The sequence below is a fragment of the Pelodiscus sinensis genome, chromosome 4, assembly GCF_052426305.1.
Source record: "Pelodiscus sinensis isolate ZL-2025 chromosome 4, ASM5242630v1, whole genome shotgun sequence".
Taxonomy (NCBI): Eukaryota; Metazoa; Chordata; order Testudines; family Trionychidae; genus Pelodiscus; species Pelodiscus sinensis.
In genome coordinates this window covers 135,167,282-135,189,550 of record NC_143055.1, presented here as the reverse complement: position 1 = coordinate 135,189,550, position 22,269 = coordinate 135,167,282, and the positions used below count along the sequence as shown (strand labels likewise).

Here is a 22,269-nt window from a genome sequence, read left to right as displayed (position 1 = left end):
GGTTGAATTAAAAGGATAAATGGGTACACAGGATCAGTCTACTATGTGCACGTTGTTGCGCTGACAAATGTCTCTACACTATACAATAAACCAAAAGCAAAGTTACTGACAAAGAAGCGACAAGCTATATCAATAACCCATTGGGATCAATGGAATGATGTCTATTGTCTTCAAAGGGTTTTCAACCGGACCTTCTGCTAGTCAATGGAACTATGTATTCCACCCCCTCTCGCTGTGCAGTCACAGCTCTGCAAATCCATCCCTCCCCCACAGTACAATAATGCAGCGCTAAGTTTGGTTGCTGGCATATTGTTCCCTCACATGCCATTCATTCTCATCTATGGAATTCTAGAGGATACCGTTTAAGGACCAAAAGGGGGAAAAGAGAGGCTCAGGAGGACCAGGGCACTGGCAGAGCTGTGAGGGACCATGCCTCATCCTCCTTTCTATGAGCCCCTCCCTACACTGCAGCCCTTTAAACCTGCCCCTCCCAGGAAGCATTCGCGTCTAATTATTTTACCCCCAAATGCTCTGCTGACAGCTCCCAAAACTCGAAGGGGCACCCATGTCTGAGGTCTGGGCTTGTGAGTAATTTACCCTTAGTTATGTTGATTGAAAGGTGAGCTGACACCTATCAAGGGGTCTGTGAATCATCTATATATTATTAAATCGCTGATAACGGTACAAAGCAGTAGAAGGAAAGCATTTGAGTTAGGGGGAACTCAGGAGCCCTTCAGTTGACTGATAACCCCAAATTTGCATCATTAATGCTACCTCTGTTCCCCAGGAGGTACACCAAATTTCAAAGCAATTCAGTTAACGGTTTGAATTTTAGAGCGCTTATGTGTGCTAAGATGTAAAGCAGATAAAATGGTGAGAATGGAAATGTGTGTGTGTGTGTGTTTTCTGTATTGGTGCATGCACAGTTTCAAAATACACATTTTCCTAAATACTATTTGTGACAGGGTGCTCTCTCCCCCCCAGCCTCCGGACATGGAAGGGTTAACCCTTCTGGGCTGAGGAAGGCACACCCCCTCAACTCTACTGGGTGCACTCCAAATGCTCTTGTATAAAAGGGAGCAGCTCAGCTCAGTTGGGGTTGACCACCCATGGGGAAGGACATTCATTGCAGGCTCTAGCCAAGGAATAGCCAAATCCCAAAGCCATGGGAGCCCAAGATGCCACAACCCAGGCAGATGCCAGGATAGCCACAGAGGCTCCCACGGAATCTGGAATCATTAGCGGCAACACAGATCAGGAACCTCGGGGTCAGTGGAGATGCCCTCCCCACAGCAGTGGCCCAGGGGAATTAGCTAGTGGACCAGTTAGTGAACCACAGGCTAGAGACCTTCTGCTGACTCAGTGGCACATTCTCCTGCCATTACCAGACTGCTGGGATGGGTCAGGGCCTGTGCTCTCTTACTCATGCTGCCAACCCTTCCCCTTTTCATTCATGGTGACTCCCTTCCCCAGCCGGGCTGAAGCTATTGACTTTGGGCCATTAGGCATTACTGGCCTGCTAACAGAGCAAATACGCTGCCTTAGGCTATTGTGGCGCTCAGCCCAGCAGATAGGGGAGAATATATCGGCTTTGGCTATGTAAGCACTGGCACACTCACCCCGCACTGAATGGGACACATTTGCACTGTGATGAGATGCTCAGTTTGGGCCTCCAAAGATTCAGTGGGAGCCATGCACAACTTTTAATAAAACATGACAGATTAAGACCATTTTGATCCACATCAACAGTTTCATCTCTAGTGCTGCACAGAAACACGCAAGCCCGCTAGAAACTGTCTTTACAACTGCTACGTTTTTCAGGGCTTCACACCCCATGCTCAAACGGCTCCAAATGTGGGTTGCTAGCCTAACTCTGTACCCCACTGAGACACACCAAATTTCAAAGGAATCTGACTAAACATGTCCATTTGATATAGGGTTTAGAAAGGTCAGCTCCGGGGGACAGCCACACTGGTATCATGAACTCTTCAAAGACTATACAGCCAGACTTTTTGCAAACCGAGGACCTGATATTACAAAGGCTTGGGCCCTTGACTGACTTTACCCAGGCACATAATCCCATTGACTTCTTTTGGTTCTGGGGTGGTGCATCTTTTGCATCTGAGTCCATGCGCACATTACAGCCATGACAACGGCGCTGCAGCCATACCCCTTTCGTACCATAGCCTAACTGCTTCCTACATGGACTGAAGCGGATTTTCACTTCTGGGAGAGGTGGTAACTAGTCGAACGGAAGAATTCTTCCCTTGGCCTGTCTGCCTCTACATGCGGGGGTAGGTCAACCTGATTACACGACATTGCCCAGGGAGTGACATTTTTCACACCCTGAGGGACTAAACTAGGTCGATCTAATTCTTAACTGTAGACTAAGCACAGAGTGGAGGGCAATGGGACCTCTAGTCAACCTCCTTCTGTCTCTTTTGCCTTGCTCTTGGGTCTTTTGTTGTTCATTTTATACAGAGTAGCCTGCAGAGGCTGAGAGAGCTAAACCAGGGTTGAGCTTGCATTTATTTCACACTGAACTCAGAATATAAAGTTTGAATGGATGGGTATAGAAGCTGTGGCTTGAGTCTAAGAGCTTCTACCTCAATAGAGGGGAAATTCCTTGAATCTTTGTTCTCTCAGGTTTAATGCCCAGCTTGCAACTGTGTCTATTGATTGAAATAAATGTCTGTGAGCTTGGGCAGGTTTTCGATCGGAAATGGTTGCAGATAGCAAGCATAAGTTGTTGTTGTAGTCAAGTGCAATTTTCCCCCCATGGTTTTGCTTTGTTTCTTTGAAGTCTGCCAGATAAGCAAATCAAATGGGACGCACTTTACTTCCTTAACAAAAGCAGCAGTATTGCATCTTGGGAAATGGAAAGCACAGAAAACTGACCTTTACAGAGGAATGGTCTCTACGGCCAAGTCCTTTCCGTGATGTTACTGTACCTCTCTTCAGTTTGCGCAATGGACTCCAGCTAATGAGAAAGAAAAGGATAGAAAAGTGCATCTGTGATTAGAGAAGAAGGAGAACACATACTTGTCAAAGAGATCGCATTTAAAAAATGTCTGGATAGGCAGCAAGGAAGAGCAGGGATGTATTTAGCGATAGACTGCTCTGTTCACAGCACTGCACTGTTACAGTGTGTCAGACAAAGCAGCTATAAAAACCTATGCAAAGATCTCCCAGCATCAGCCTGCCTATTAGATCCCTTCCTTTGAGCAAAACTGCATGCGAGCCAGAACCCCTTGAAAGCCCCGCCAGGCATGACAGTGATCATAAACGGTGGGGTATGTGTGTCGGGACATTTGCATCTGTACTAGATGAGGCTAATGAGATTGGCCTCAGAATGGAATGGTCTGAATCAAAAGACGTGCCAGTCGTTTACTGTCCACAAATAAGCCACGTTCATGATGGGGAATTGTGGGGCATTCTTCAGCTTATAACTTTTCCATTCCGGATAATGGTGGCTAGGTGTGAAATGAAGAATGAGATAGGTATTTTAATTAAGGGGTAAGTATGCACTAGTCCGTAGCAATAATAAAGTGCTAATGGGCTGCAGATGGGTAGGTATAGCCCATAGTGGCATTATTAGGTCTCGCTTGCCCATTCTCCCCAACAGAGAGGGTATGTAACTGGCATGTGCTAATGTCACCAAAGCCGCCCAGTTCCATACGGATAATGAAGGAAGATTTGTATGGTGTTAGACTGAGTTTATGCAAAGCTAAAGGGAGATTTCGAGCAGCTAATTGGCACAATCAATTTCTAGTGGCAAAGAACACGCCACACACCATCAATATTTAATGCCAGGGGACATTTAATAATATTTTAGGGAAAATGCAAACATACGAATTTGCCATTAATATTCCTCCCATGCAAGGCTTTCGGAACAAGTTTAAAAAAACTCCACTGATGAAATGCAGTAGGTTTATCCAGCGCACTCCTTGCTAAAGCTGGGTGACGGGGCAGGATTCGGTGTGGGATTTTCAGCAGGGATGGGAGCGTGGTCCTTCAGGAAAGGAAGCCTCAGTTCAAGCTGCAGTAGCTGTCCTGTCATCAAGGACAACTGCAAGCAGCCCTGTGGGAGTGGGAACATTGTGCTTGAAACAGATGCTGCTACCAACACCTACCAGGCAGGGACATGACATGGCAAATAAAAGGGTTAAAGTAAATGCCCGAGAGCTAAACAGATCGTCCAAAGCCCTTTAGCTACGAGCCAGACTAGGAGTGGTTGTTCCCCCTCTCTTTTCCCTCAGTCCTGTAGGGGAATCACATTTACTTTGGCATCATGTGCCTCCTGAATTTGGCCCGCTCATGTGGTTGGTGGTGGTGAGCCCTCAAAGAAGCAAACAGAACGATTAATCCTCTGAGCCAACATCTGTGGCCCAGACTTGCTTGCTTGGTTTGTGCAGCCAATGGGAAGGTTCAGCGGGGATGAGTGAATCAGTGACCATCCATGGAGCACATATAACAACTGCCTTTTGAAGTGGGTGACCCAACGCCCGCCGAAGTGCTGGAAAGGGCTCCCATGTGCCACTGTATCCTCCTATGCAGATTTAATCAAGTGGCATAGGGCAAGTGTGTAGAGTCCCTTTAAGCAGCATGTGAGCCCTCTAGCAAAGACCCAGTAGATAACATCTGCATTGCCTTTTCCCTCATCAACCATGATGAGACACGTTCAGGACCCAAGTTAGTATGGACTGTGTGAAACATTTCCCAGTGATCGGCGTTGGGCTCTTAAAGTAATCCTATTTTAGCTGATTTTTCCCATTAATACTGTATAATAATAAAACAATTCACATCTGAATACTTCCTCGCTTCAGAAACTGAGATGTGGTTTGCTTGGAACAATTGCTGTGAGACATTTTAAATGGGCCCGTATCTAGAACCTCTGTAAGAAAACCCATTCCCTGTTCAAGTTCTCCAGCCACTAGTGTTCACTTGTCCCATGTGAATGGTGTTTTGCATTCGCTTGGGTCAGTAAATGGAACACTGTTGTATGTCTATGTGATATGCTTAAACAAAGCACACGAGAACTTTTATAGGGGAAAAGGCAGCTCGCCGCATTTACTGAGAATACAACAGTTGCATATGCTTTTCAGTCACTCACACACACAAACACCATACACACAGTCCCGCCAGACGAGGTTATAGTTACCAGTACATAAATAAAACGGGAAAGTAAAATCACTGTTCTGTACCCAGCTCACTAGGAGCCAAATTCTGTCCTCATTTACACTCTTGTTGCCCCATTGCTTTTACTGGGTTGGCATGCTGTGAGCCTCTCACTGGGGTGCGCTAGTCAGTCTATTCAACTCAGGCGCTTACACGTATAAATCATATTTTCCTACATGGGGGAAAAACCCAGCCAGGTTCGACTGTTTTTTTTATTAGCCATTGTCACTAGATAGATAGCCATACATTTGTGGTCTCAAAGCCAGGTAAAAAACATCTGTTGGCATGAAAAGAAACAAGCCATGTGCCCTCAGCATTTGAACACACCGTTCGGAATGATATTTAGACAGATGAACTTAGTAGAGGCACAGTAATACTCACCCCTTATAATATCATAGAGAATGGCCAGATTTGCATTGGTCATTTAGATGCCTAGCAGAGAACTAAGCTCTGAATGACACAGCTGTGGATGCTAAGCTCTTTGAAAATCTGGATGTAATCTGGATGCTGTAGAATTCAGTGCTATGATCCTGCAGTGGTTGCTGGGTTTTGACACATGACCCTAGAAGTTCCATGGCATTACAGCTGACCTGATTTCCCCTCCCTTTCAGCTCTTTAACCACTGGGCTATATATTTTTACAGTACACTAAATATTGCATGCAAACGGGAGGCTGTTTCTGCAGCTGCAAGAAGCAGAAGGGGAGGCAGTAAATCAATACAAGAATGCAACAGTGAGAAGAGTGCAGGCCAGAAAGTCACCACTTCCACACTAACCAAACCAAAGAAGCTCTGTCATGCAGCAAGCCGCCTACTTGTTATCCAGATTTGCAGCCTGGGCCCATATTGGGTTGTGAAAATCAGTTTGCACCTGCTTGCCCTGGAGGCCTAGTGTATGACACGGCAGCTGGACACAGGAGGTGGCAACGAATGGGAAGCAATGCAAGCCACAGAAGATGAAGCCATACACACGCACAGCAAGAGAACCAAGTTGCAGATGCACCTTCTGCCTGGATACTTTCAAGCCCCGTAACTACCACGCACAGCAGGTCCTGCCACTCACCTGAGACATGACCCAGCCTACGGCAGAGTTCTGTGGGATTCATAAGTGGCTGCCCGGTTTCCCAAGGACAGACATGTTGGTGATACCAAATGAGAGCCCACTAGAGACATACAACAGGACAACAGTGACGCCTGAGACACTATGAACCTTATTTCATTTCAGGTTTTGTTACCAAAGCCATTGGCCTGCCCTTTCCAGAGAATTTCAGTCCTATAGCCTTTTCAGGTACCTGCTCCGCACTATGGAACAGCCAATTAGCGGGTATCAGCTGGGGTGGTTATAATTGACAACAGTGTAGGGATGAAGGGCACCAGATTTTTCGAGTTATTTAGATGCCTAAAGAGGCAGAGTGGCATCTAGTGGGATTTTCAAAAGCTGGTGATACGGCAAATGGGTTGAAACAGAACTTCCAGATGGGCTGAGGAAAGTCGTCAGTAGTGCCGACTCCGCAGCAAGCGGTATCTGCCAGACTTCAGACCGAGCTTCCAATTCTGAAAAGAATTTTGCTCCAGTCCGCACAAAGGTGCAAGCATCACTTTCATTGCACTTGGCAAGGTCTTCGTGGATCCTAACCTTAGCGATTGGCTTTGGGACCACATCCCTGCCTGCACCCCATTCTCCTGGGGTGGGGGTGCTGAACATGACACCCCTCGGCTCCATGCAGCTACGCTCTGCTTTCATTCGGAGTAGAAAAGGAAGGGGGACTTTTCTGGTGTGGGACCAAGCAAATGGGTTTGTGCTTGGTAAGAGTTTAATGTGGTGTTCCTCCCGTAGCTTTCCCAGGCTTGGGAACAATTTCAGGAACCTCTCAGGTTCTAGGTCCAGGGTGACTGGCTCTATCCTGATTACTAGGCCTAGGGCTGATAATTTTGGGGAGTGGTTTTGCGGGGTGATCAGGAATTAAAATACAGATGGTTTAGTCTCCCATAACCTATTTTGCTGTCAATTTTTCCAAAGGACACCACCATTCCAAGGCTCCAGTTCCATACATCCTTAGAGGGCATCTTCACTGCACAGAGGATATGTCCTTAACTTGGGTTAACTCACCCAGTTTCAAATAGCACAGCAGCTATTGACATTTTACTCAGGTTAGCAGATCAAGCCTATAAAGAGGCCTGTGGTTGAACTTAACTCAAGTTAAACCGCAGTTAGCTAACTGAGGTCACTGCGAGTACTCTTGTATGCAAACTTACTCTCATGTGTCAATGTTGGAAGGACTAAGCCCTAAGAGTACTGCTTTTGCACTCATGAGCTTTACTGTTTACTGGCTGCTTAGGCTAACCCTATGAAAATTCATTATCCTCTTTCCATTACGTTTCAAAACAAACTGTGCTGAATGCATGCGTTCCCTTTGAAAGACAAAAGGTGCAGGCTCTTCATTGCATGTCACCAGCAAAACCAACCTTATTAGTTTTGTTCCACCGTTTTTATCATATTAAAAATTAATAAGGTTTGTTGACGAAGCACAAGAAACTAACAATTTCTAAATAATTTAGTGCCAACCCACTTCCTTCCATGTATGAAGTGGCTAGATTGCTTTTTGGAGTGTTTTGAACTGAAATCCCAAAGGCCTTTCATGTTTTTAGTCAGCTGCCTCGGAACCATTTAATTACCAGGCTATTCTCAGCTTGGGGCTGGCTCTGTCGATGGGAGAGCCTCCAGAAGGCGAGAAGAATGAAAAGCTTTATCTTTCGGTTCACAAAGTTCTCCAGGCACTAAAAGTGCATCATTGCTCAACCCTGCAATTGTGGCTACAGGAAAAGGAGAATTCTGCTTAGCTCCTATCAGCTGGTGGGGGGGTAGGATGGGGGGAGGCCTGCATTTTGGAGGAAGTTGCCCTGCCACCTGGCCAAGAACATGAGTTCTTTACTGGCTGCCAAAGCCATTGCTCAGAGGCAGGACACTTGACACCATGCCAGGAAATGAAGAGAAGCGGGTTCTTCATCTCTCAAGGTCACTGCCTCTTTTCACACCGGGGCCTGTGATCCAGAGCAGTCTGATGTCAATAGGTAGGCTTCGCCTGTCTGACTGGGTCAGACCTTTGATAGACCTCTAATTGAAGCTCTGAATGTCTGTTACACAGAGACACTGGCAAGTTCCCCAACATTCACAAAAGAAATGAGGCACAAAGTGTTGGGGGAAGGAACTGCCCTCTGGCCCAGTTGACCTCAAGTTATAGTGGAGTCTCCATTACTCTACGTCTTTCAGTTAAACTGGATGTCTCCCTAGCAGACAAGCTCTAACTGGATTCGCGAACCACTTGGTGACACTCTCGGGCTGGTGAGTCCGACTAGATCTCTTTTGACCTTAACGTGGATGAGTCTGGAGGCTTCTACTAGGCAGGATTCTTAAGGGGGCTCTTATGAGTTTCTTCTTCTGTGAAGCAATGAGGAAAGGTGTGAAACGCTGAGTGAACTGAACAGGAGGCTGCTTGTAGCCCAGGGCCCTGGATTTATTTTTCCCACACACTTTGTGTCATTAGCACCTTTCTTATTACGTGCCCTGAGAGTTGCAGAGCCCCAATGGACAGGCCCCATGGCATTACTCCCATAAGTATTGGCTTCTGCGAGTAATCAGAGCTCCAAACAAGGCATTGCTACTTAGCAATTCAGCCAAGCTCCCTAGGGGTTTTATAGAGCCCTGAGGTTATGCATCTGAAGCAGGTGCTTTTATTCCAACTCATTTCCCTTTGCAGCAGTATATACCGATACTGCTATTTCTTTACACCTATTTGCTAAGGCCAGCCAACACTTTCACTCAGGGAACAGCTTCACTACCAACAGATTTATTTGAAAGAAAAAAAACCTTTCCTATTATAATGTCAACGGGGTGAATATTACTGTGCTTGCCCCATTGTAAATGAGGGCAGAATTTGTGCTCCTTGTCTTCCTCACAAGTGATACAAGTATATTTTTGAAATGCATGATGCTTATGGCATATTCATAAAATACTGTGCCTCTGTATCAACACTGGGCAATTGGGCAAGTGCTTTAGGGTCAGGCTCACATGATTTCTCACTGCAATTGCTTGTCAGACTTAAAGGGACAATGTCAACTTTAAAACACTGTCTCTTTAGGGTGCGGGTTTTGTATGTTTGTTTTAAGCTACAACTCTTCCTGGGAGCACACAAGATGACCCTAGTGAAGGAAATAAGGACACACATCTGTCTCTCTATTAGACATTTCTACTGAAAAGTGAGCAGCCATCATTTTATCAGCTAGGATGACGCCCTAGAGTTCTAGTCTACTCTTGAAAGCCCCGGAGGCCTGTTTCCAAAGACAACTCTGGAGCTTTGGTAGTAAGGCTGCAAAGAAAGTCAGTGGGAATTGGGTTTCTGGGGCTAGATCCACACCAGTACTTAGGCACCAAACTTCCTGATTAGGTGTCCAAGTCCAACATTCAGGTGCCAGTGACTCTCAAAACCACTCTGAGCTGCTCCGTAACCCTGCCAGGGCCTGTCTTTCCACCACAGCCCACGTGCCTGGCAGACCCCCGCTGCCTCGGAGGGGTATTCTCAAAGAATGCACTCTGCTTCGCTCACCCGCAGGCCCTGATCCCCTAGGCTTGCCCCAGGTGCCCCAGGGGTAAAGCCCCACAGAGGTGTACGTCCCTCTCAGGGGTCGGGGAACCCACCCGGCTGTGGGACCCCTAAGTTCAAGCTCTCTGCAGCGGGTATTTGAACACGTGTCCTGCCAGCTAGACTACTGGCTACAACTCCATTGGTGTCTCGTTCTGTATGTGCCCGAGAAAGCACCCATCAGCTGGAGGCACCTCACTCCCAAGCAGAGAGTGGTGCCTCCCTCTGGCCTGATCAAAGATAGCGAAGCATCTGCCTTTGCAGCTCTAGGCCTGCTCCTTTCTCCTGCATTTTCACTCCTGGCTAGTGTACGTGGCCCCCTCCCAAGCTCGCTGGATTCGGAGACTCCCTTCCTCTCTCATCTCTTAGCCACTTTCGAAAAATGTACCCATAAACCCCAATGCTGCAGGGCATCAGCCAGTCACTGACTGAGAGGGCAGGAGTGGGGAGAAATGCCCTGTTGACTTCCCCCTCATCTGCAGGGGGACTTAGTGACACCTTCCCAGGCGGGTGCCAGCCGGCGTTGAAATGAGGATACTGGTTTGCGTCAGCCCCACACTGGATCAGTGCAACAGTTCTTATGTCCGGGTCTTCTGCTCAGTTATGGACTTGCTGCACTGGACCGTCATTTCCGGTGAGTAGTCCCTTTCCCCTAGTGCTGCGACGGCTCTTTCCCATGGCCGGGCGTTCCAAACCACAAGCAAAATGTAGTGAGCAGCTACAGAAACTGGCAGGGGGCTCCAGAAACAGGAGTGGTGCCTGGAACTACTTTGGAATCACTCTTTGAAACTGAACAGATGCCAAATGGACCAACTTCTGTTGGGGAGAGCAACTTGATGTGGACCATACACAGAGCTGTCTCTTCTCAACAAAATGGCTTGAATAAAAGATTTTACCTCGCCCACCTTGTCTCTTTAGCATCCTGGGACCAACATGGTTGCAACAACACTGCCTACCACGTCCAAATTAACAGCTGCCTTTTGAGCATATATTCCAAGCACGCTGCACTGTACAGGGCTTGCAACTGTTAGCAATCAGTGACTTAGTTGCCTACCGGCCTGTGTTTATTCCTAGTGGATGCTTTAAATTGTGCTCAGTAACTTCAATTTGTTTATATAAAACCAGACCTTTGTGTGCTGGAGTCCCAGTTATCCTCTGAGGGGTTGGATTGGCTTTTTCAAGTCTGTGAAGCAAAGAGTTGGGGCGTAATAAAAAATCTATAGGTGTCAGCCACTTGCAGCCTGAAACGTCCTCCAGGAAGTCTCCAATGAAACATAAAGCATTAACACAGTTGTGATACTGTAATGGCTTTGACACCATAAAAACTTGGTATTAAACATCATAAACGGCACAGTGCTCGTCCCTGGCTTTTAATTTTGGTTCTAAAGAGATCCCTCGAATTAAAATAGTTTGGAATGAACTTCTTCTATGTCAAAAAGAATCGATCATCTGGAACTGCTAGGCTATTGGAAATTATTAGTCCCAAGCTTTTCAGCCTGAACCCTAAAGATTCTTCAGAGTGTGTCGAATACTCACATAGCCACGGCTTTAGCAACAGCCATATGCAAAGATTTCTAATGCTGAAGTAACTAACCAAACTCACAAGCTTTACAGACATGCCCAACCTGTTTTCTTTCAAGCAGAACATGGGTTTCATCTTTTGTGGGTTTGCTACAATCAAACAGCATCAATATTAAAGAAAACAACCAGGTTATCTAACATTTGTCTGCTTGCATCCTCTGGCTAAAGAAGATTTTCAAACAAAGCCCAGATTCTGCAAAGTTTTCTGCATATGCATAACTCTGGGCACATGCATTATCCAGACCAAGGCAATAGAACTAGTTGCATGCACAGTTAGGCAGGGGCAGATTCCCAGTATGCACCAGGCCACGGTTTTTATTCCAAGCCTTTATTTACACACACAACTGCTCTTATATGATGCTACAGAGCACCAAGCTGGCCTCTGCCTGGTGATTTGATTTTGAAATCTGTGAGGAAAACCTCTTAGGTGTTTTCCTTTCCACTCACCCATTAATGAAAACATCCCATTTCTCACTGTAATAAAAGGCTCATTTCACTGACCAAGGAAATAATGGCTAAACACTGAGGTCAAAAATCAGTTTGTATTATAAAACATTCAATGTACTATATCTTCTCTGGCGAAAAGACTTTAATTCCCCCATTCTCACATTTTCAGGAAAAAATGTTGACACCGTCCACATTTTCTGTTTTCCATGTCAGCTCCAGCAACGTTTTTATTGACTTAAAAAAAAAAAACAATCTAAATGTTTCACTAAATCTCATTTAGACTCATCATCATCATCAAACACGTTCGCTGACTGGAAATGGGTTTGTGGATTTCAAAACAGAACTGGACTGGCCTGGTCTGCACTGAAGCCGTGATGTGTTGGGACTGGCCTGCTGCCAAGGCCTCTTCTGGAAACAGCTGTACCTGGTCGGCCTCCTTTTGGGGTGTGGGGAGTGCACACCTATGGAACAAGAGGGGAGGCTGGTGCGGTGCCCCCCAGACCCAAATGAACCTTTCCCTGGGGAAAGCCCTGAACACATTCCAAGGTTGGCGTCATGAGTGGCCTAGAATTATGGGATGAAAATTCTTTGCTGAGCATGCTCAGTAGGCCTCTTCTAAGGTTATGGTGGGACTTAGAGATGACTAGCTAGCTAGCTCACACTCTGGTGTTGTGCCATACTTGTCACTGCAGGGCCCAAGCCCTATGTCTCCTGCCAATCAGATGCACACCTACAAAGGTTTAGCACTGGGGTATTCCAGCTGAACGGGCAGTTGTCCCATTTATGACAAACAACTCTCCCTCCCTACGGTTACCAGATGACATTCTGTAGCTCTCCTTCCTTCTGTGCGAGGTGCTGGTTTCATGAAGTGCTTGTGGCCCTGGTACACCGTCGCCTTGGAGCGATCCTCATCCTGGACAGAAATGCTCCCTTTGGAACCATGGTGTTTTCTATATGACTCTCTCTGAGGATGCTTAACTCTCTCCTTCTGCACATTTGTCTGGCTGACAAAGTGGCAAGGCGTGCCACATGCTACTCTGCTCCGGAGAACCCCGCAGCTGGAGTTTTGCTGCAGTATCATCTCATGCTGTTCACCGACTACCTAAATGGCACATCTCTAGTGAATAACTCCTTGCATGACAATAGGAAATGTCAGACGCAGGGACGGAAAGCATTGAAAAGGACTCAAAATGAAGCAATTTATCGTCAAAGTAATTAAATTAGAGCCAACATCTCAGGCTGGCTTTCTATATATTTACATCAAATTAGATGTTTTCTGCACGGCTCCTTCTGGTGTCGATCACCCCTTCACTTCAGTGGGCATTGGGGTGTGTGGCAGGGCACTGAAATCTGTACGCAAGAGGTACTGGGATGCCGGAAGTCATGCATGACTTCTTCACTCCATTTTGTGGTGGCAACAAGCACATCTGTATGGGGATGGCAGGAAGGACCAACCATAGGGATTTTCTCACCCGAGGTGGAAAATGTTTTTGGTAGGTGCCCAGACTGCTAATCACACAATGAAAACACTGGAGTTTGGCATCTGCCTTCGGATGTTGAACTGGTGCCCCGGAATTTGGGGCCATAAGGAAACCCTGTTAGCAGGGATTAGGCAGGCTTGGGGCAGGATAGGAGGGTCTACTCCAGAGTATGTCCTCCATCTTTCTTTCCTTTTGCCACCCACCCAGGTGGTGGATAGAGGTGGCTGAAAATGATCCATTTAAATGACTTTTGACAGAACATTGGGGTTTTGACTAATTTCTGGAGTGAAAAAAGTAATGAAAAGTGCCTCTTTTCCATGAGAAAAAGTTGTGTTTTTTTTAAACAAACCATTTAAGTGAAGACACAAAATATTTCAATTGGGAAATGCCTTGTGGAAGCTGTAGTTCCAATCCCTCCTTCATCCACAGCCTCTGTGGGTCAGGTTTCCTGACCAAACTACCTTTCCCAGGATGCATAGCAGGAAGGGACTCCCTTACTATAACTGCCTCCTTTCACCATGAGGGGAGACGGTCGTGTTTCATAGGAGATGTGGACAGACTAAGAATCCCAGCCCTCATGGGCGAATGGGAGTGAGAGACACAGCATAGAATTTCTGAACAAAATGTCCTGGTTGTGAGGTGAAATATTTTGGTGTTTGAATTTCAGCTCAAAAATCAACACTCAGTGGACATATAATATTTTCTTACCCACTTGAGTGGCCGGTTTAGGGCCATAGCTGTCAGTCTGGTTGCGTCTATACAGAGTCCCTCCTCCTCCTTTTTCCTGAGAGATCCCGGGACTCTAGTTAGACTGGACTCGTGTCTAAGTCAGAGTATGATACAGACACAATCCAGAGGTGTCACACAAAAAGAATGCAGCCTTTAACACTGGCTCATCAATAAGTGGACTCCTTTTACATGAAATGCTCATGGAAAAGTGTTGTCACAGTTACCACCAGTTACCTTAGAAACACCATGGGAGTTAGCTGGTATTGATACACACAAAAAATCAATTTTGTTTTCTTTTTTGCCAGGCTCCTCAGCAAATGAAGTTTATTGTCCTTAGGATCAGGCATCTGCTAGTTTCAGCTCGTATTTTTCCTTTCCCCTGACATTTAGCCCAAATGTACCAGATACTCCTGTGCAAAAGTGAATTTGTAAAAGGCCTATCAATCATACTGCCCTTTCGTGGGCTCAAACAAGCAGCAGCTCCCATCTATGACTAGAGAAAATGCTACTACTTGCAGAGGAGGAAGGGAACGACCCCCTACAACTTTACTTGGGTACCTAGCACTAAAAAGTGTTTTAAAACATTAAGTGACTAGGAAGGAGAGCGGAGCCACTTTTATTTCATATAACCCACCCAGCTGTCAGATTCATCAGAGGTTTGGTACATTCAGCAACTCTCCTGTTGATGTTTATTAAGGAATCGCTTATTGTGATTGAAGCTGAAATCAAAGGAACTTGATTTTCTTTTTAGTATGTTTACAAGCGAAGGTTAAAGCATCTATAGAGCGAGCAATGTGCACCTAAGCAGACTGATAAAGATTTTATCCCTCTTGTGTCAAGTTCTTTTATTTATATTTTGGAGAGGGAGCAGGGGTAAAAACAACATACCAGAATCTTTAACTGAGGTCAAGATAAACATTTGTGATTTAAAAAAAACAACCATCAAACAAAATCAGTTTCTCTATGGAAAAAAGCTATGCAAATACCCACAAAAATTACCTCATTTCTTCTGTGAATATTGTCCTTGCCTGTTAGCCACATCACTCTCCTTAGGGTCCCATGGAAACAGAACTAATTAAAGCAACATTCACAAAAGCTAGTGTAAATGTCACATTTCAATGCAAGCATCCAGGCCTTGGGTACAAAAAACACACTCAGAATTCAGGCTAAGAGCAGGAAGGGGAGTTATTTTCAGTACAACTTTAGAACGGCACCGGCATTTAGATTTTCAGTGAGTGGGTAACAGTGATCAATACTGTAAGTGGAATATATTCATCTTGGATTTCCTTGTGACCCACTGGTGTATGGACAACTGGACTTTTGAGAGAATACCATTAGTGATGGCCCAAGGGGAAAAGTCTGAATATGGATCTTGACCACCCCCACCCCCCAATCGTGCCCGTCTTCTCCAAAAAAGTAAAGGTGTCCAGATGCAAAATTTGGATTTGGCCCAGTTGTATAATAACTATTCCCAATAACATAGCCTTAGAACAATACTTTATATAACAGTATGTTGTTTCTTTTCAATTCTCCCTCTAACATAGTCTATATTACTCATTTTCTGGGGACTAGAGCCAGGGCTGTTATACATTGGCTGTCTCTATAAATCCAGTTGGATTTATAAATGTACACTTTAAATTCATCTTTATCATGTGGGACAGCAAAACCTCGGAGACAGGATTCGCTATCAGGTACATGTAGCATTACAAACCATTTTAGCATAATATTATTTTTAAGACCTTCTCTCTAGCATTCCTTTGTAAACATCAATGCAAAAGGTGCACCCATACTGGAAAATAAAGACTGTTGCTTTGTGTATGGAAAGCTACTCTGGACTACTCTCCACAAGAAGCTGATATAAACCCAGAAGAGTTTTCATTGTCCCGTATTCCTGAGCATATGTAATTGTACCAAAATGCACACAAAAAGACATAGTATTTCATGCACAAGCCATCACATGTGGAAACAAAAAGAAAATCAGAAAAGCTATTTGTATTAGGACCTCAGGATGCAAACATCAAAGATCATTTTTCAATTTCACCTCTGAGATCCCACATATGCGTCACAGATTTTGCAAATAAACAAACTCAGATCACAAAGGAATTGCCATCCAGAGACAATGGTGCCAAAATGCTTTGTTACTGTGTAACTAGATCCAGATTCTGTTCAAGTGGTCACAGAAGTGTCACACAGAAGTACAACGCTATTTCAGGGAATCTCCCTGCTAAAAGGCTGGATACATTCGTATTCTGTTGCCAAGTTAGCTAAACTACTAGACGAACATTCTTCCTAGAGACAATTTAGAGTTCTTATTTTATTTTGGTTACTCCAGATTCTGTCTGGTCTGACATGCAGAAATTTTCTTCTGAGAAACCAGACATTTACTTCCTCGATCTAGATAATAATCTGCTGCTGTTGTTATATTTTAAATGAAAGTATGATACGGATCTATTTCATCTTATGTTTTGATAGAATAAGGCTGGATGGCGTCAGACATTTCAAAGGCAACTTTTCTTTCTAGTTGGATAAGGGCACTGAGTCTAGCAAGAGTGTTTATACTGGGAAAAAATGGGAACCAATGGCCCATTCAACCAAGTCTCTGACAACAGAAGAAAGTGCAAGAAGGGCAGTGGTGGGCAGCCAGTGACACATTGGCCTCATGCAATCCATCAGGGTACTGTGTGTGGCCCACGAGACATTTTGTTTACTATAGCGCGTGCACAGGGTTACAAGATTCCTCTGGTTTCTATCCACATCGTTTTTTTCCTACCAGTATTGCTAAAGGGACACGCATGTAAAGTAAGGGACCATGAAGTGAGGTGCATGCTCATTGCACACATAATTGACTACACAAGCCATGTGATCCCTCTACATCCAATCCCAGGAGACCATCTTGAGTAGAATAATCTTGTAGCCACTGAGATGAAGGAGGCCACTCCTGCAGCCCACTCACAGGACTAAGTTGGCTATCGTCGCTCCAGTGGGAAATTATGAATTAACTTGCTTGTAGGGGAAGTTTCGTCTTTAAACCCATCAGTTAGAGGTGTTCTGCGCTCTGAAACAGTCTGGTTTAGAGAGTCATAGATATTAACCTAAGTGGTGACTATTACAACCATACAATCTGACTTATATAGTACAAGCCGGAGAATTTTATCAACTGGTCCTCACATCATGCCACTACTACTGTTTGATGGAAGGACTAGTTCTAAAAAGACATGCAGTAGTGATTGGGAATGTTTTGAAAAGATGGTGACTCTACCACCTCTGAGGATAAGATGTGGGAATGGTTATTCAAAGATACCAAGCCCAGAAGGGACCATTGCCATCATCTAGTCTGACCTCCTGCATAGCATAGGCCAGAGACCTGCCCTGGAGTAATTCTTAGAGCAGAGCTTTTAGGAAAAGCCCCAGCCCATCTGGATTAACAAATCATCAGATGGAGAATCCACCACATCCCTCAGGAAGCTGCTCGAAGGGTTGATGAGTCTCACTGTTACAAAGACACTCCTCAGTTCCAGTCTGGAATTTTCTAGCTTCAATGTCCTGTGAGTTATCCCTCAATTGAAGAGCCTATGATTAAATTTGTGTTCCTCATTGCAGGTACTTCTCAACTGTAATCAACTCACCTTCTCTTACATTTTGCTGTTAGAGACTAATGCTTTAAGGCAGTTTCCTAATCCTTACTCATTCTTCTGGCTCTTCTTTCATCCTTCTCCAATGTACTAACATCTTTCTTGAATTGTGGGCATCAGAACTCCAGTGGCCAAACTCCAATGCCAAATACACAGGAAAATTAGCCTCTCTACTCCTATGTGATAGTCCCCTATTTATGCAGCTGATTATCCATTATGGCCCCCCAAATTTCTCTCAGAGTCCCTGCTTCCCAGGAGAGAGTCCCCTCTAATGTAAATATGGCCTGTATTCTTTACATTTAACCATATTAAAACACATATTATTTCCTTGTTATCTATATAGATCTTTAACTGGGTACGGGAGGGGATTTTTTCTGAAGCTGAATAATCTTTGTGTTTCATGGATCAATCATGTGTTATGGAAAAACAAGTCTTTTCAATCAATTCTAATTTTTTTTACCTTTCTATGTCATTAAATGTCACCTTGTTTTTATCTTAAGATAAAAGGCAGAATAAGAACATCCGAGAAATGGTCTAGAACAATAATATTTTGTATTCCTCCCTGCTGTCTTCTCTCACCTATTCAGCTCTTCTCTCAACAGGCTCATTCATTTTTCTCTCCCCTCATTCAGCAAACTCTCCAGCTTTCTAATAATTTTTATTGCTCCTTGCTGAATCCCTTCCCTGGCTGATGTGTCTTTTGCAGATAGGCTGACCAGAACGGCACAGGATTCCATCTGAGGGCGTATCAAAGATTTATATAATGGCGAGGGCCCTACTAAATTCACAGCCATGAAAAAATGCATCGCGTACCATGACATTTGATCTTTTGTTTGCTTTTCTCCCTGTACAATGCACATTTCATGGAGGGAGACGGGCCTTTCCCAAATTGGGGGCCCTCTACCAACAGGCAATTGCACGGGTCAGAAGACTGTTTTGGGGAGGGGTGCAGTATTGCCAGCTGTAATGGAGTAGCGCTCACTGCTTGCAAGCACCCCTGTCCGGCCAAGTCTGTGTGCCAGAACTGCCTCTGGACTTCAGCCTTTTTAGCTACTTAGCCCTTTGGCCAAGTCACACAAAACCCCTTCCAGGGTACACGCCTAACAGGGGCCCATCCTGGTGCCCTCTGCTAGCGTCCCTCTTGTGTCTCAGTTTGTTTCCCCACTCTGCTAGAGAGCGGTGCCGCCAGGGCTTCCCCTCCTGGAGACATCAATCTGCCTTTACCTCAGGGCTCTATCACAGTTCTTCATAGCCATTATTCAGCACTCCACTCGGAGCTCTCCATGGTGCTACTGTTCCCTCAGCCAGCCCCGCACTCCTGGTCTTCTCACATTTGGGCTGCAACTGACTACTGCTGTACTTTGCAGCTCCTTTTATAGGCCCTGCTGACCTCTGTTTGGCTGGTTCCTCCATAGACAGTCTAGAGTCTAGCCTCCTTGGAGTACTTCTTTGTGGCCCTTTTCTGGCCTCAGAACCAGGTCTGTTCTGTGCTGCCTTCAGCGCTGGGTGGATGGAGAGTGGCAGCTGCTGACTGAGGGCTGAGATCTGCAGGCAGCAGCACAAAAGAGCAGGAGCATACCATCCCATGCCATCTGTACATCTGCACTGCTATTGGTGGTGGCTCTGCCTGCAGAGCTAGCTCCCAGCCAGCAGCCACTGCTCTCCAGCTGCCCAGCTCTGAAGGCAGTGCTATGGCCAGCAGCAGCAGAGAAGTAAAGACAGAAGTACTGCAACTACCACTATAACAAGATTGTAAGACTCACCTCTACTCATTTGTTGGGTCAAGACTTCTAGAATTACATTGCCATGACATTTATGATGTTTAAAAGCCTATGACCATGAAATTGACCAAAATGGACTGTAAATTTGGCAAGGCCCTAAAATGGTATTTTAATATTGTCAGAATTATTTTCTATCCCATTCTTTATGCATCCTAACATTTTGTTTGCTTTTCAGACCACCAGTACCCTATGACATCTAGGCATTTTGCCTGTGTGGCTACTGTAAATTAAAAGCCTAGCAATATGATTGAGTAGCTTAAACAATTCCTTCCAACATGCGTTATTCTCTCTCTCTCTCTCTCTCTCTCTCTCTGTCTCTATATATATATATCTGTATATATATATATATATATATATATATATATATATATCCAATTAATGCCACTTGCCTTTCACCTAGTTGCATTAGAATCCTCTGAAATGTGTGAGAGCTTTTTCCTGAACTTGAGTCAGCTAAATAATGCCATCATGCTGAACACCTCTTTCCTCAAAATCTTTGATGAATCTATGAAAAATACCAGTGCTAATAGGGAAGCTTGTGGTGCTGTTAACCCTTTGCCAGATGGAAAACCAACAATTAATTCCTTCTCCTCTTTTTCAGTCTCTTAGACACAAGAAATTGGAACATGTAACAATTCAAAAGCCCCCCAAAATTATGAAGCCGAATCACCAGGACAAAATTCATGGCCCAGATGCTAAAAGGTATTTAGGTCCCTAATTTCCAATGAAATCGGTAGGCACTAGACGTCTAAATACCTTTGATGAGCTGCTCCGTATAGACCGCTCAAGACTACTCCGGGGGTTCAGCGTGGTATGTTTTTATGTTTTATGCATACTAATGAGATGTGACATAGCAACCCTTTTTCATATTCTGTAGCCAGATATGCAGAAATTACTATTAACCACAGTGAATTCTTTTCTTGCATTATGTCTATAGAACCACTCAGATTCCTGCATGTGCTTACCAGTAAGCAATAATATCTTCCGCATCTTTATGCAAAGCACTGCCATTCCTGTGCTTGGTGCGACGATGCCTAATGCTTTATCACACCACCTCATTTCAACACTGAGAGCCATAAAGATAATGTTCGTCCCAGACTAGCTTCGCATTAAGCCATAAATAGTAACAAAGGATACCAGGCAATGCAGGGCTTGTGCAGGCTGTCATAAAGAATGATGTTTCAAAATATGATCTTCAGATGAAAAACACATACTGTAACTTACAGTCACCCTAGGGCAGGCGGCTTACTCGCTTGTTGTTATCACAGAAATAGCTTCAGCCCATGCTGTATGCATGTCATGCAGAACAAAGCGCCGGATGAAATATAAATGCATGCATAGATACATATGATATCATCCTAGCTTTGCACCAAAAAGAAATTAAAAGGAAAATTGCAGCAACTATTAGAAATTGGGAGAGGAGGCCATAGGCTCTGCTGGCATAAATGAGATAAGCACCATTGAAGTCAATGGATCTAGGCCAATTTACACCAGCTGATGATCTGAGACCTACAGACTCAGTTTTAATGCTGTCAGGACTTCACTTCAGGTGTGAGCTGTTTAGCTATTCCTGCTGCTTTGAACCATCCCTCATTGGAACCAGCCTCACATCTGCATGAGAAAAACCTCCCCCGCATAGTGGGTGCTTGCAGGGCAGAGGCACAACCCACATTCAGGGAAGGGGAAGGGCTAGCAGAAGTGAGTTAAGAAAGGAAGCATCCGTTTTTGGAACAAGCACTGCTTCTGTTAATACTTCCTGTTATTTAGCATCACTGAGTTAGTGCTAATGGGTCACAAGACACTTGTATCCCCCCTGCCATCACTTAATATTTGAGTATCACACCCTTTGAGATGCATTTAGCATCAGGATCCACCAGTGAGGAAGGGAAGCGCTGTTACCCCCAGAGGACAGACCAGGAACTGAGAGGCAAAGAGCTGAAAGGAAGTTGGTGAAGAAGCAAGGATTTGCAGTCAGGTACCCAGATACTGTGCAAATGCCTAAACCACGGGACCAGCCTTCCGCTTTACGGTTGAAGAGGCACAGAAGGTCCCTGCACACACCTTTCTGTGACTGTAGAACAGCTGGGTAGAGCTCAGTTGGGTTCTTTTTTGTACTGAACACACAAATTCAGCCTCTTTGCTCTCTCTGAAAGAGACCGCCCCTCTGCCCGGATTGGGCAGCATGTTTGAGGACAGCATGACCTTTTTGAGAATGTTACTAGAAATCTGTTACTGACTTAGTTTAGCCAGTCATTTGAAACCATAGTGCTTAAGACATTTACCCTCTGCGCCAGGCTTTTCTCTCTCCTTTATGAAGGAGCCCCGCACAGTTAGTATTCACTGAAATCTTGTGCGTAGGCTACATTGGAAGAAGTTAGGCTGTATTGAGCTAAATTATTAATAAGTCGTCACTGCATTTGTAAGGCTTGGTTTGGAAGACACACTGCATCCCTGCAATGTGTTTTCCCCTTAAGTGATTCCTTGCCTTATGTCCATATTAACCACATGTACCTGGGGGAGAATGCTGAGCCCAGACCCAGATCTCTGTGAATCTTTCTCCTTCCCCTGGCTGAGAAGCAGCTGGGCAACTGCTCCGGAGAAGTGACAGGAACCCTTTGTGTGCAGCAAATTGAACACACCGCTCTGTGGGAACTGGTGTGAAGGTGGAAAGCTTTGTGTGGCATGCCGATTCCAGCACCTCCTTTCACCTAGTCACCCCCAGACTCCTGCCCATGAGTAACCGAAAGGTCTCTGTTGCTATGGAAGTGTCCTCTGCAGCCAAGTCGGGGCAGCATTTACCCC

The 22,269-nt window shown here is 45.1% G+C and overlaps 1 long non-coding RNA gene across 3 annotated transcripts in view; it reads right to left on the bottom strand.

The window, feature by feature from the left end:
- LOC112546584 (uncharacterized) overlaps nt 1-22,269 on the bottom strand; it is a 387,426-nt gene that overhangs the window by 174,092 nt on the left and 191,065 nt on the right. For 2 of the 3 annotated variants that reach the window (XR_012903931.2, XR_003090320.3), the window contains exon 3: nt 2,899-2,980. This is a non-coding gene — a long non-coding RNA (uncharacterized LOC112546584). Of the gene's footprint in view, nt 1-4; nt 2,981-22,269 lie in introns of those variants that run through there. The other variant, XR_012903930.2, reaches the window with a different exon arrangement.